The sequence below is a fragment of the Capra hircus genome, unplaced genomic scaffold (assembly GCF_001704415.2).
Source record: "Capra hircus breed San Clemente unplaced genomic scaffold, ASM170441v1, whole genome shotgun sequence".
NCBI classification, from domain to species: Eukaryota; Metazoa; Chordata; class Mammalia; order Artiodactyla; family Bovidae; genus Capra; species Capra hircus.
This window is the reverse complement of record NW_017205643.1, coordinates 2,190-15,354: the sequence shown is the minus strand read 5'-3', so window position 1 is coordinate 15,354 and position 13,165 is coordinate 2,190. Positions and strand designations below refer to the sequence as shown.

The 13,165-nt window shown below is 51.5% G+C and overlaps 1 long non-coding RNA gene across 1 annotated transcript; it reads left to right on the top strand.

Annotated features, from left to right (window-relative positions):
• Positions 1-1,006: 1,006 nt before the first annotated feature.
• On the top strand, positions 1,007-12,641 carry LOC108635115. The gene is made up of 5 exons (XR_001917754.1): positions 1,007-1,042; positions 1,797-1,925; positions 3,829-3,943; positions 5,319-5,392; positions 12,555-12,641. It is a non-coding gene; the product is annotated as an uncharacterized LOC108635115 (long non-coding RNA).
• Positions 12,642-13,165: the final 524 nt, after the last annotated feature.

Genomic DNA, 13,165 nt, shown 5'->3' with positions numbered 1-13,165 from the left:
TTAGCCTTTGGACCCTAGGGAACCATTTTAAAACGTCAAGATCACCAACCAAAAGACATGAAAACGCAGGTGCAGAAAGGCTATACTTTACGCTGCGAGTTGGCAGAGGAAAGCAGCAGCACCTGGGTGGACCAACTGGACCTGTGTTTCCAGGATGTGTTGAGGAGGGACTCTTGCCCTCCTGTGTACGTCCAGGAAGGCATCAGGGGTCTCGAGGTTGTGGTAACGAACACATTTCAGGATGTAGGCAAGTTCAAAAACACAGAATTCAGCGAACAATTGAGGCTCAACTGTCCTTCAGAAACAAACATGAAACCGTATATGAACAGGAGCTCCTCAGAACACAGAAAGCGGAGAATGATGTGATCACACCGACGGGAATCTGGAGACCATAGACGTGGTAGGAGAGCTCAATACACCTCAAAGCCAAGAAGTCGAGCAGGATAGGAAATCGGTACGGATGTGGCAGTTCCTGGGACCTTGTAATTGACGGGCTCCTGCGTGGCAGTGTACGGGCACAATGTGTACGCATTCAGACACAGACGCTCAGATCCCTGTTCCCAATGCACGGACAGTGGCCTCTCTTGACAAAGTCTGTGTGCAGCTGCTGAGAAAACAGGAACTGTATGCTAGAAGAAAATCAAAGACTCACGAAACTCCAAAGGCCTCACGACCACAAAGGGCCTACGTCTGACCAGGCACAGGGAACAGACGTCAGCCACAGAGGTGTCAACAGTTCCACACGCATTTGGGGTGAAAGAGCGTGTTCCCCACACAGCCCTGCTCCGTACCACGAGTGGAGCAACAGGGAGCCTGAGGAAAGTCCCCCGGCCAGAGCCTGCCCGCCGACGTCCCCCCCGCCGAGGGAAGCCGCACCCGGGGGTGTCAGTGTCTGCTCCCATCAGGAGGGAGAAAATCTTCTGAAAATGCCCATGTCCCCTCTCTCATTGAAGGTCACCATGGTGACGGGGAAGACCTCGTGTAACCCAGGCGAATATGAGGTTGGAGAAAAATCTTTCCTGTAGCAGAGTCTGCCCAGCTGGTGAGTCTGGGGTGATTTAGAGCTTTGCAGGGAAGACTTCCTGCTTGGGAGAGGGGAGGTCAGGGGCACTTTGAGCAGAGCTGGGGGCAGCCTGCGGGGGAGAACCTGGCTGTCTGGGGTGGGGGAGAGTCTGTCCTTGGCAGCCACCCAGCTCCCTTAACCCGTCCAGACACACAGACACACTCCCATGTGATCAGCAAAGTCCCTTCCCAGCCCCCTCTGTGAGGGGCAGCTGTCCCCTCACCATGGGCATCCCCCCTCCCCGCATACACCTGCACACACAATGCATCTCGTCCAGGAACCTGTGCCTTCCAGGGGCCTGTGGCTCAGAGCCCAAGCACCTGGTACCTGGACCTATAGCCCCAATACCCTCCCCACACTGCCCCAGGCCCACCCACCTGTACACACACTAGAGACATTCATACACAGACATCTCTGCATTCACACGCACACCTGCCAGGAACCACGTGTAGGGAACAAAGGACGCCGTTGGTCTGACTTGAAGTCTTGTGACCTTGCTCCAGCGCCCAGGCGCTGCAGGGCATTGGTAAAAGCTGGGGGGTGATTCAGGTCCCTGGTCTCTGGGACGGACACCTGTGGCCTGGGATCAGACCAGGTGTTCCCAGGAGGCCGGGGGTGGGTTCGGGGTACTGTGCAGGGGGTCTGGTCTCCAGGTGCCTTGGGACCTCTTCAAGCTAACGCCTCAGAGACTGGGCGGGGTGCCCACCTCCCCTCCGTGTCCCGTCTCACGCAGGCTACTACGTAAGCACACGCATAGACCAGAACCACCACATTGGAGCCTGCTCGCCTTGCCCGTCTGGAACTTTCAGAGCTCATCCCAGTGAAGAGCCTCGATGCGTGCCGTGTGCCCAGTGCCGAGAGGGTAAGTGGCGGCAGTCCGGCTCACATGCCCCGTTGACCCGGCCCATGGGAACCTCCCCAGGGACAATGAGAGGTCCCAGAGGAGCGCGGGGGGAGCCGTCATCAGGGAGCGTGTGTGTTGCCTAAAGAAGCAGCTGCAAGTCATTAGGCTTTCAGACTTGCTGAGCATCAGTACGGTACACAGAAGTTCTTCTATCTCTGTGTATCGATGACAGTGTTTAAATAGGTAATTTTCCATTTTATTTATCTTTAATTGGAGTGTAATTGCTTTGCAATGTTGCGTTAGTTTCTGCCGCACAAAAATGTCAATGAGCTAAGTGTATGTTTATGTCCCCTTCCTCTTCAGCCTCCCCTCCACCACCCTTGAAGTGTAATTTAAAAATACCACTTGCATTGGCAAAAAAAAATTGGAATAAATCTAGCAGAACATGTATAAATGTATTGTGAAAAACCACCTTTAATGAAACATAAATACAGAGAGAAACACCACACTGTAGTGAACCAGAGGGCTCAGGGGCTTTGTTTCTCTTCCGTTGGGGCCATGCTGTGTGGCTTGCAACATCTTAGTCCCCGACCAGGAGCTGAACTTGGGCCCTGGAAGGGAAAGCTTCCAGTCTTAACCACTGGACCACCAGGGACCTCATTTGGTGGTGTATAAGGGTCAGTGTTCCTGGAATGGCGCTTAGATTTTGTGCATTCCCAATGAAAATTTCAGGTGTATCAATGTGTAAATCAGTTCATCTTGCCATAGACTTTATTACTGTTAAGTCACTTCAGTCATGTCCGACTCTGTGGGACCCCATAGACGGCAGCCCACCAGGCTCCCCCGTCCCTGGGATTCTCCAAGCAAGAACACTGGCGTGGCTGCCATTTCCTTCTCCAATGTATGAAAGTGAAAAGTGAAAGTGAAGTCGCTCAGTCCTGTCCGACTCTTGGCGACCCCATGGACTGCAGCCTACCAGGCTCCTCCGTCCATGGGATTTTCCTGGCAAGATTACTGGAGTGGGGTGCCATTGCCTTCTCTGCCATAGACTTTAAACTGATACAGTTTTTAATTTTAAGAGGTAAAGATATGACACTCCCCTGGCGGTCCAGCGGTTAAGAATCACCTGCTGATGCAGGGCACACAGGTTCATCCCCTGTTTTTCGAAGATCACGTGTGCCACAGAGCAGCTGCGCCCGTGGACCACAGCCACTGTGCCCACAGCCCCTAGGCCCATGCCCTGCAGGAAGAGAAGTCACCACAATGAGAAGCCACAACACAGAGTAGCGCCCGCTCGCCACAACTAGAGAGAGTGTGCACACGGCGGGCAAGAACCGCATGGCCAGAAATAAACGCATAAATAAAATTTTTAAAAAAAGGTAAAAGCACCGCAGCAGGAGTTGTCATGACCTTGCTGTGCTCACACCTGCTGGATCAGCTTCCTTCTTTCTTGGAAGATGAAAAGCAAGATAGCACCCTAGCTGCCCCTCATATTCGGCTCTGAGCAGAGACAGTGAGGTGGAGTGACATTCACGTGGGGGCAGAGAGTTGGCCCTGTGGAAACAGCCGCATAGACATGAGATGTGGGTGGGACCCCAGGACACAGCCCTTCGCAGCTCGAAGGGCGTAACCCCCCAGCGATGCTGGGAGAGACTGTTCTCGGGCCACACCGAGTAGGGCTGTTGTGATCTTCCTGGGGAAACGAGCAGACAGGTTGATTTGGAGTGTATCTGAGCAGGTGGCCCTCTGCCCCCCAGCCCAGATTGCCGGGGCGCCCACAGCTCCTCCTCAGACACCCAGACGGCAGGGGGGAGGTCTGGAGGTGGGTGCACGTGCTGAGCCTGTGACCGGACCTGGACGTGGCCGGGGGGCAGGACAGAGTCCAGGCCCCGGTGACTGACCCTCGGCCCCCCTCCAGCAGATCAGGAAGTGGTGAAGCGCTGCTCCACGACCAGCGACCAGGAGTGCCGGTGCCAGCCGGGCAAGTTCTACTGTGACTCCGAGGACTGCACAGAGAGCTGCTTCCGGTGTACAAGGTGCCACCCAGCGGTGGGAGCCGGCCAGCAGGCCTGGGCGGGCGTTCTCTTCTCCCCTCACCTGTTTGGCTGTGGGTCACTTACTCAGCCACCCCCTGGCCGGAGCCTCTGTTTTCCCATCTGTGTAATGGGGCTAATGGTAACACCAGCCCCACTGAGGAGCCCTGAGGATTAAGGCAGATGAGTCACCTGCAAGTTTCCATGTGGGGGTAAACTGGAGTCATTGCTCACCCATTTCTCCCTCCTTTCATTCCCTCATTCATGTGTGACTGTGAGCCCCGCTGTGGCCTGCAGGGTTGTATTGCAGACCTGGGCCCCAGCAGTGGTGGAGAGCACCCCAACACGTGGGCAGTGATGGGCGCATGAGGGACAGAGAGGCAGCAGGAGACAGGGCCCTAGAGCGGAGGCAGGGAGGGCGGGACAGAGGGTGGAGCCGTGGCCCAGGTGGGATGGCCAGTGAGTGTTTTCTGCCCCTGATGTTACAAAGCACTGCGACCGGGAGGCTTTTGAAAAACAAGAAAAATGTATCCTTTCACAGTTCTGGAGACTGGAAGTCGGAATCAAGGTGTCCGCAGGGCCAGGCTCCCTCCATGGGCTCTCGGGAGGAATCTGGCGCTTCCGCAGCTTTGCCGGCACTCCTTGGTGCCTCGGCTTGTGGATGCTTCGCTTCAGTCTCTGCTTCCGCCTTCCAGGGATGGTCTCCCGTGTGTCTCTCAGCGTCTTCACATGGCTTCTCTCTCTCTGCATACATCTTCCCTCTTGTGAGGACGCTGCTCACTGACTGAGGCCCACCCTGATCCGGTGTGACCTCCTCCTAAAAGGATTCCATCTGCAGAGACCCTGTTTCCACATCCGGTTGCCCTTCTGTGGTTCCCGGTGGGCTTAGATTTGGAGCCGACTTTGAGGAAGACTCAGTGGTAAAGCCACTTGCAAAATCACCTGCATTTGTAGATTCTTAACTGCCACTCAGACCAGCTTGCACTGTTGGCTCAGGAGCCCGCCAGGTCCAAAGGGAGGACACCCTCCAGGTCTGGGTTGATCAGCTCTGGCTTGTCCCCTTCTCCACGAGCTTCATCTCAGGCTGCTTTCCCTCCCGGTAGAGGTACGGCCACGTCAGGACCAGTCCTGTGGCCACACACAGAGCTCTATCCGGGGACAGAGACGGGGGCACTTCCCCCATCTATCAGAGATTCCTAAGTTTTATCCTCATTGATCCAGTGTGGGCCAGACATCCCGGCACATGCCACACTTCTCATGGGCCTGCCGAGGAGGTTGGGTTGGTCCCTCTAACCCCTGACTGGTGGGTGGTGAGTAAGATTCTCTGGGCCGGCCCGAGCGAGGGGAAGTGATGCTCACAGTTTCTCTGTCCCCTCAGGTGTGGAGACGGCGCCATCCTTCAACCCTGCACTGCCATAAACAATACAGTTTGTGCCTTAAACCCAGAGTCAGGTGAGGGCCCGATTCCATCCCTTAAATCCGTAAAGGCCAAAGGCTGAGGCCTGAGGGTCCCAAGGTCCCTGTTGTCGGAACTCATCTCTGCTGCTGTAACGAAAGGAGCCAGAGGCTGTGATCAGAGGTGCTGGCTGTGTGTCAGGAAACTTTATTCATAAAAGTGGGCTGTGGGCCGTGGGTCATTGTTCGTAGACTCCTGTCTTGAGTGAACAGGATCCTTGTGGACCAGTTATGGCTTCCCTGTCCTTGTCCCTTGAATTCTGGGCGTGTGGGCTCAGTCTGGGCCGACCAGGCTGACCAGGTAGCAGGTGGAAGGGACTGAGCGCTCTGTGAGACCTGTCCTTCCTGACATCCCAACACCCGGCTGCTTCCCTGCTTGGTGCAGCCTCAGATGGGACTTACGAATGTGAGCTGGGTGCACGCCCCCAGCAGAGTTGATGCTCGACTACTGAGTATCTGTGCAAATCTGTGCAAGACTGTTTTCCTTTTCTTTTTTTAAATTGAAGTCTTGGTGATTTACACTGGTGTAAAGTGGTTCAGGTATACACACACACAGACATGTACGTGTGTGTGTGCTAAGATGCTTCAGTCGTGTCCAACTCTTTGCAACCCCCATGGACTGTGACTTTTCAGGCTGCTCTGTCCATGGGATTCTCCCAGGCAAGAATATTGAAGTGGGTTGCCATGCCCTCTTCCCAACCGAGGGACGGAACCCGCGTCTCTTCCATCCCCTTCACTGGCAGGCGGGTTCTTCACCCCTAGTGCCACCTGCTTCCTCAAGGCTCAGCTGATAAAGAATCCGCCTGCAATGCAGGGGACCTCGGTTCCGTTCCTGGGTCAGGAAGATCCGCTGGAGAAGGGAAAGGCTACCGACTCCAGTATCCTGGCCTAGAGAATGCCATGGAGTTTACAGTCCATAGTTGGACACGACCGAGCGACTTCCACTCACTCAGCACCACCTGGGAAGCCCCATAAATATATGCATACACATATATAGTCAAAGCTGTGGTTTTTCTAATAGTCATTTATGGATGTGAAAGTTAGACCGAAAAGAAGGCTGAGCCGAAGAATTGATGCTTTTGAACTGTGGTGTTGGAGAAGACTCTTGAGAGTCCCCTGGTCTGCAAGGAGATCCAACCAGTCAATCCTAAAGGAAATCAGTCCTGAATATTCATTGGAAGGACTGATGCTGAAGGTGAAGCCCCAATACTTTGGCCACCTGATGAGAAGACCTGACTCCTTGGAAAAGACCCTGATGCTGGGAAGGATTGAGGGCAGGAGACCAAGGGGTCGACAGAGGACGAGATGGCTGGATGGCATCACCGACCCGATGGACACGAGTTTGAGCAAGCTCCAGGAGATGGTGAAGGACAGGGAAGCCTGGTGTGCTGCAGTCCACAGGTCCGAAGAGCTGGACACGACTGAGCGACTGAACAACAGCAACAAATATACACATACATATCCTGTTTCATATCCCTTTCCACTATGGTTGTCATCGCAGGATCCTAAATACACTTCCTTATGCTACACAGTGGGACCTTGTCGCTGTTCTGCTTTGTACACGGTGATGTGTGTCTCTTCATCTCTAACTCCTAGTTTATGCTTCTCCCACCACTTCTTTGGTAACCGTAAGTTTGTGTTTGAATCTGTGGGTCTGCCTTTGTTTCCAAAGTGAGTTCACTTGTGTCATCTTTTGGATTCCTTGGATACGGGGTCTCACGGGGTATTTGTCTCGCTGACATCACTTTGTGTGATCATCTCTGGGTTCATCCAGGTCTCTGCTGAAGTCTTGCCCATTTTTATGTTGGCTGTCTGGGTTTTTATTTTCTCATTTTGGATGCTTATCTGGAAACACTGATAATTATTTGTAAACGTGGGACACAAGCTCTTTGTGTTGGGTGTCTGGGCCTCTTGTGGACAAAGGTCCTTCCTTCTAACAAGGTCAGGTTTGTGGCTGTTTTCTGCCAGCATTGGTGCTCTTCCTGTCCTGAGGGAGAAACCTTTGCTCAGCTGGAGAAGGTGTTCTGCCTCATGGCCTGCCGGAAGCTTCTCTTTATCGCTGTGCAGGACCGCAGTGGTGTCTGTGTGGTGTGAGGGGTTTTTCCCACCGCACACACGGACGACACCGCATCGTGCTTTGAATCCAGTCTCTTCCCCGCCCTGAGTGTTACCGGGTCATAGTGAGCACAGTGGCCACCGGGCGTCTCTGTTCCAGGGTCCGTGTCGCCTTCCCACTGGCCTTCTCCTTGGAGCCGGAGTCCCCCTTGTCTCCTTCCCTAAGGTCATCAGACCGTCCTTGGACTCAGCATATACGTTTACATTTTAAAACAAGCTCCTTAATTTCCCTCTGATTTGAACAACAGAAAAGTGCTTTGCTTTTTATTGGAGTACAGTTGAATTAGAGTGTTGTGTTAGTTTCAGGCGTACAGCAAAGTGAATCGGTTACACATATATCGACTCTTTTTTAAAAAAGATCGCTTATTCACTTTTTTGGCTGTGCTGCGTCTTCTTTGCTGCATGCGGACTTTCTCTAGTTGCAAAGAGCGGGGCTACTCTCTAGAGGTGGTGTGCGGGCTTCCTCGCAGTAGTGTCTCTTCTTGCCGAGTGCAGGCTCTAGGGCACTCGGGCTTCAGAAGTTGTGAAACATGGGTTTAGTTAGCCTACGGCATGTGGAATCTTCCCGGAGCAGGGATGGAACCTGCGTCCCATTCGTCAGCAGACTTGATTCTTACCCAGTGTACTGCCAGCGAAACCCTATATCCCCTCTTTTTTAGCTTATTTTCCCATATAGATCATTACAGAGTACTGAGTGGGGTTCCCTGTGTTACACAGCAGATCCTTACTAGTTATCTGTTTTACATATAGCAGTGTGTGTATGTCGTTCACAATCCCCCGGTTCATCCCTGCCCCCCCCACACACGCCCACACAAACACACAGATACTGGTAACTAGCAGCTGGATTTTGCATTTGTAACTTTACTTCTGTTTTGTAGATAAGTTCATTTGTAACCATCGTTTAGATTTCACATTCAGGTGATAGCATATAACTGTCTTTCTCTTTCTTACTGACGTCACTCAGTATGACAGTCTCTCTATCTGTCCGTGTTGCTGCAAACGGCATTGCTTTGTTCTTTCTGTGGCTGAGTAACATTCCATAGTATATGTGTGCCTCATCCTCGTCATCCTTCCTCGTTTGTTTGTTTCTATAACTTTTCGTTTTATATTGGCGTATGCACGTGTGCGTGCTCAGTTACTAAGTCATGTCCAGTGCTTTGCGACCCCATGGACTGCAGTCCACCAAGCTCCTCTGTCCGTGAGATTTCCCAGGCAAGAATACTGGAGTGGGTTTCCATTTCCTTCTCCCTGGGATCTTCCCGACCAAGGGATCGAACCCAGATCTCTTACTTTGGCAGGTGGTTTCCTTACCTCTGTGAACCTGGGAACCCGTGTTGGAGCATAGCCGATTATCATGTTCAGGTCAGTTCCGTTGCTCAGTTGTGTCCAACTCTTTGCAATCCCGTGGACTGCATCACGCCAGGCTTCCCTGTCCATCACGATCTCCCAGAGCTTGCTCAAACTCATGTCCATTGAGTCGGTGATGCCATCCAACCATCTCATTCTTTGTTGTCCCCTTCTCCTCCCGCCTTCAATCTTTCCCAGCATCAAGGTCTTTTCTACGGAGTCAGTTCTTCGCCTCAGGTGGCTAAAGTTTTGGGAGCTTCGGCGTCAGCATCAGTCCTTCCAGTGACTATTCAGGACTGATTTCCTTTAGGATGGACTGGTTGGCTCTCCTTTCAGACCAGGGGACTCTCAAGAGTCTTCTCCAACAGCACAGTTCAGAAGCATCAATTCTTCAGTGCACAGCTTTCTTTATTGTCCAGCTCTCACATCTGTACCTGACCACTGGAAAAGCCACAGCTCTGACTAGACGGACCTTTTTTGGCATTACAGTTTCAGGTGGACTGCAAAGGGACTCAGCTATACATATACATGTATGCCATTCTCTCCCAATGGAGAAGGAAATGGCATCCCACTCCAGTATCCTTGGCCTGGAGAATTCTGTGGACAGAGGAGCCTGATGGGCTACAGTCCATGGGGTCCACAAAAAGTTGGACACGACTCAGCGACTAACAGATTCCTCTCCAAAGTCCCCTCCCATCCAGGCTGCTGTGTAATACTGAGCACATTTCTCTGTGCTGTTCAGTAGGACCTGTTGGTTCCATTTTAACTTATAGCAGTGTATACACGTTGATCCCAGACTCCCTAACTATCCCTTCTCTTCTGTCTTACCCCCCCACCCCCCAGCAACCATAAATTCATTCTGTGTCTGTTTCTGTGTTGTAAATAAGTTCGTTTGTATCATTTTTTAGATTCCATAAATAAGGGATGTCATCCAATATTTCTTCTTCTCTGTCTGATTTACCTCACGCAGTATGACAGTCTCGGTCCATCTGTATTCCTGTAAATAGCATTATTTTGTTCTTTTTAGTGGCTGAGTAATGTTCCATTTTAAGTATGTGCCTGTGTTCTTTATCCAGGCGCCTGTTGTGGACATTTATGTTGCCTTCATGTGTGGGCTATTGTGGATACTCACGCTACGAGCATTCGGGCGCATGTATCTTTTCAAATTAGGAGTTTTCTCTGGATATGTGCCCAGAAATGGGATTACTGGATCATATGAGAGTTCTCTTCGTAGCTTTCTAAGGAACCTCTACACTGTTCTCCACAGCGGCTGTGTCCGCGGGTGTGCATCCCCAAGACGAGTGGAGGCAGATTCCCGTTTGTCAATGCCCTCTGCTGCATTTACTGTTGGTAGAGTTTTTGGTGATGACCGTTCTGAATGGTGAGGAATGATAGTTGACCATAGTTTTGATTTGTGTTTCTCTAGTGATTAGTGATGTCGAGCGTCTTTTCATGTGCCTTTTAGCATCTGTATGTCTTCCACGGAGAAATGTCTATTTAGATCTTCCATCCATTTTTAGATTGGTTTGGTTGTTTTTTTTTGGTGCAGACTGCATTAGCTGTTAGTATATTTTGGAGAGTAATCCCTCGTCTGTTACTTCCTTTGCAAATATTGTCTTTGGTTCTGAAGGCTGTCTTTTCATTTTGCCTATAGTTTCCTTTGCTATGAAAAGCTTTTAAGTTTAACTAGGTCCCATTTGTTTGTTTTTATTTTTATTATTTTCTATCTAGGAGGTGCATCAGAAAAGATCTTTCTGGGATGTTTCTCAACACCTCTTCTGCCTATGTTTTCCCATAAGAATTTCATAGCACTCAGCCTTACATTTGGGTCTTTAGTCCATTTTGGGTTTATTGTTATGAACAGTGTTACAGAGTGTTCTACTTTCATTCTTTCATGTCTAACTGTCCAGTTTTCCCTTCACCACTCTTTAGAGATTGTCTTTTCTCCACCGTGTATTTTTGCCCTTTTGGTCAGAGGGATGGATGTGAAATCTGAGTGAACTCTGGGAGTTGGTGATGGACAGGGAGGCCTGGCGTGATTTATGGGATTGCAAAAGAGTCAGATATGACTGAGCGACTGAACTGAACTGAACTAGGTGACCATAGGTGCCTGGGTTTTTCTCTGGACTTTCTGTGCTGCTCCATTGGTCTCTGTTTTCCGTTTTTTGTGTGAGTACCATACTGTTTTGATGACTGTAGCTTTTTAGTATAGTCTAACTCAGGGACCCTGATTTCTCCAGCTCCATTTTTCTTCCTCACGATTGCTTTGGCAATTTGGGCTCTTCTGTGTTTCCATACAAATTGTAGACTTGGTTTTGTCCTGATTCTGTGAAAACTGCCATTGATAATTTGATAGGGCTTGCATTGAGTTTGTAGATGGCTTTGAGTAAGACAGTCGTGTTCACAATGTTCCATCTTCCGATCCAAGAACATGGGATATCTCTCCATCTGGTTTGGTCATCTTCTATTTCTTTCCTTGGGATATTGTAGTTTCCAGAGGATAGATCTTTTGCCTCCTTAGGTAGGTTTATTCCTCGGTATTGTATTCTTTTTAATGGGGTGGTTAATGGGATTGTTTCCTTGAGTTCTTTTCCTACTCTTTCACTGTGGGTGTGTTGGAATGCAAGAGATTTCAGTGTATTGATTTTGCTCCTGCAACGTTACCAGATTCGTTGGTGAGCTCTAGTAGTTTTCTGCAGCATCTTTAGGGTTTTCTGTGTTTAGTGCCATGTCGTCTGCAAACAAGGACAGTTTCGCCTCTTCTCAAGTTTGGATTCCATTTATTTCTTTTTCTTCTCTGTTTGCTGTGGTGAGGACTTCTAGGACGGAGGTTGACTACTAGCGGAGAGAGTGGGTATCCTTGTCTGTTCCTGATCTTACAGGAAACGCGTTCATCTTTTCGCAGTGAGTGTGATGTTTGCTGTGAGTTTTGCAGTGGCCATTATTATCTTGAGGTAGGTTCCCTCTATAACCTGCAAAACGCTTTTAAAGGCTGTCTTAACACCAGAACTAAGGCAGAATGAGGAAGGGCTGCTCTGAGAATAAAGGAAAGCCTTTAAGCAGAGTGAGGGGGCTGCATGGACGACGTGCTCCTTCCTGCTCGGCCCTTGGTGACACATCACATCAGGGCGGCCGAGCGTCCCCAGCCGCTGACGGGCCTGTGCTGCGCCCAGAGTCTGTGTGCCCGGCAGCTCGGGTGGGTGCTGGAGCTCAGCAGAGTGAGGAGACACCCCGGTGCTCCTGCCACACGTCTACCCGGGGCCGGCCCTGCCTGCCCCTTGGGCCAGCGCGGCCCAGCCTGGGTGCTGGGAAGATGGGCCATCGCCCCTCCCAGTCTCCTCCAGGCTCTGCCGCCTGCTGGCCCAGGGGTGTATCTGCAGCTGCCCCCACTCTCCCCTGAGCCGCATCCCGGGACGCAGGGCCTGTTGCTGCCCTGCTGGCAGGTCAGCCCTGCTGCTGCTTCGAGGGACCGGAGTGAGAAACCCCACGGCCTCTGAGCCCAGGGTCCCGTGTGAGCAGGAAGGATGAGCCTGGCTGCCTCCCGCTGGGGAGGTCGTGGCGACCGTCAGCCAACAGAAGGATCCCGTGGGGTCTGGAGCACATTGGTGCTGCCCCCACTCCTGAGATAGCAGGTCACTCGGGTGAGGAAAGGGTGCCTGACCTTGTGACCACATCCTCTGTGTTGCCTCCTTCCCAGGACACCCGGGATCGTCATGGGCCTGCCTGGGTGTTAATGTGGAGGTTTGCGTTCCCATCATCGTCGCCATCGTCGTCATCATCGTCAATTGCTGCTTTTGTTGTCTACAGAAGAACAGGTTGGTCCGAGTCGTGTTGACCTGGAGGAAGCTAGGTCAACAAGAGCATCAGGAGCTCAGAGAAGGGGTGTGGGGTCGGTGTTACCACAGAAGGGAGCCTCTGGTATAAAATACAGATCAGTTCACATTCTGAACTTGGGGCCTCACATGTGTGTGAGCTCAGAGCCACCTGCTGTGTGCCTCCTGAACACGCCGGGGACGAGGCCAGGATCCCAGGTCAGCTGCTGGACACAGGGTGTCCCGGGCCGCCCTGGGGCCTGGAAGCAGGGAGAAAACTGGTGCAGCTCCAGCCAAGGGGGTCCTGGGGGAGGCGGCCATGCCTGCTGTGGAGGCTTATGAGTGAGTGTCTTCCCCTCCTGTTTTCCCAGCTGCACAGGTGTTCCGGTCATTTTTTTTTTTTTTTTGCTGTAACTGTAAATACACTTTATTGTAAATTTAAAGTACTTCCTCTCGCTCACAGATGTCACTATAATAGTTAATATGATTTGTGTTA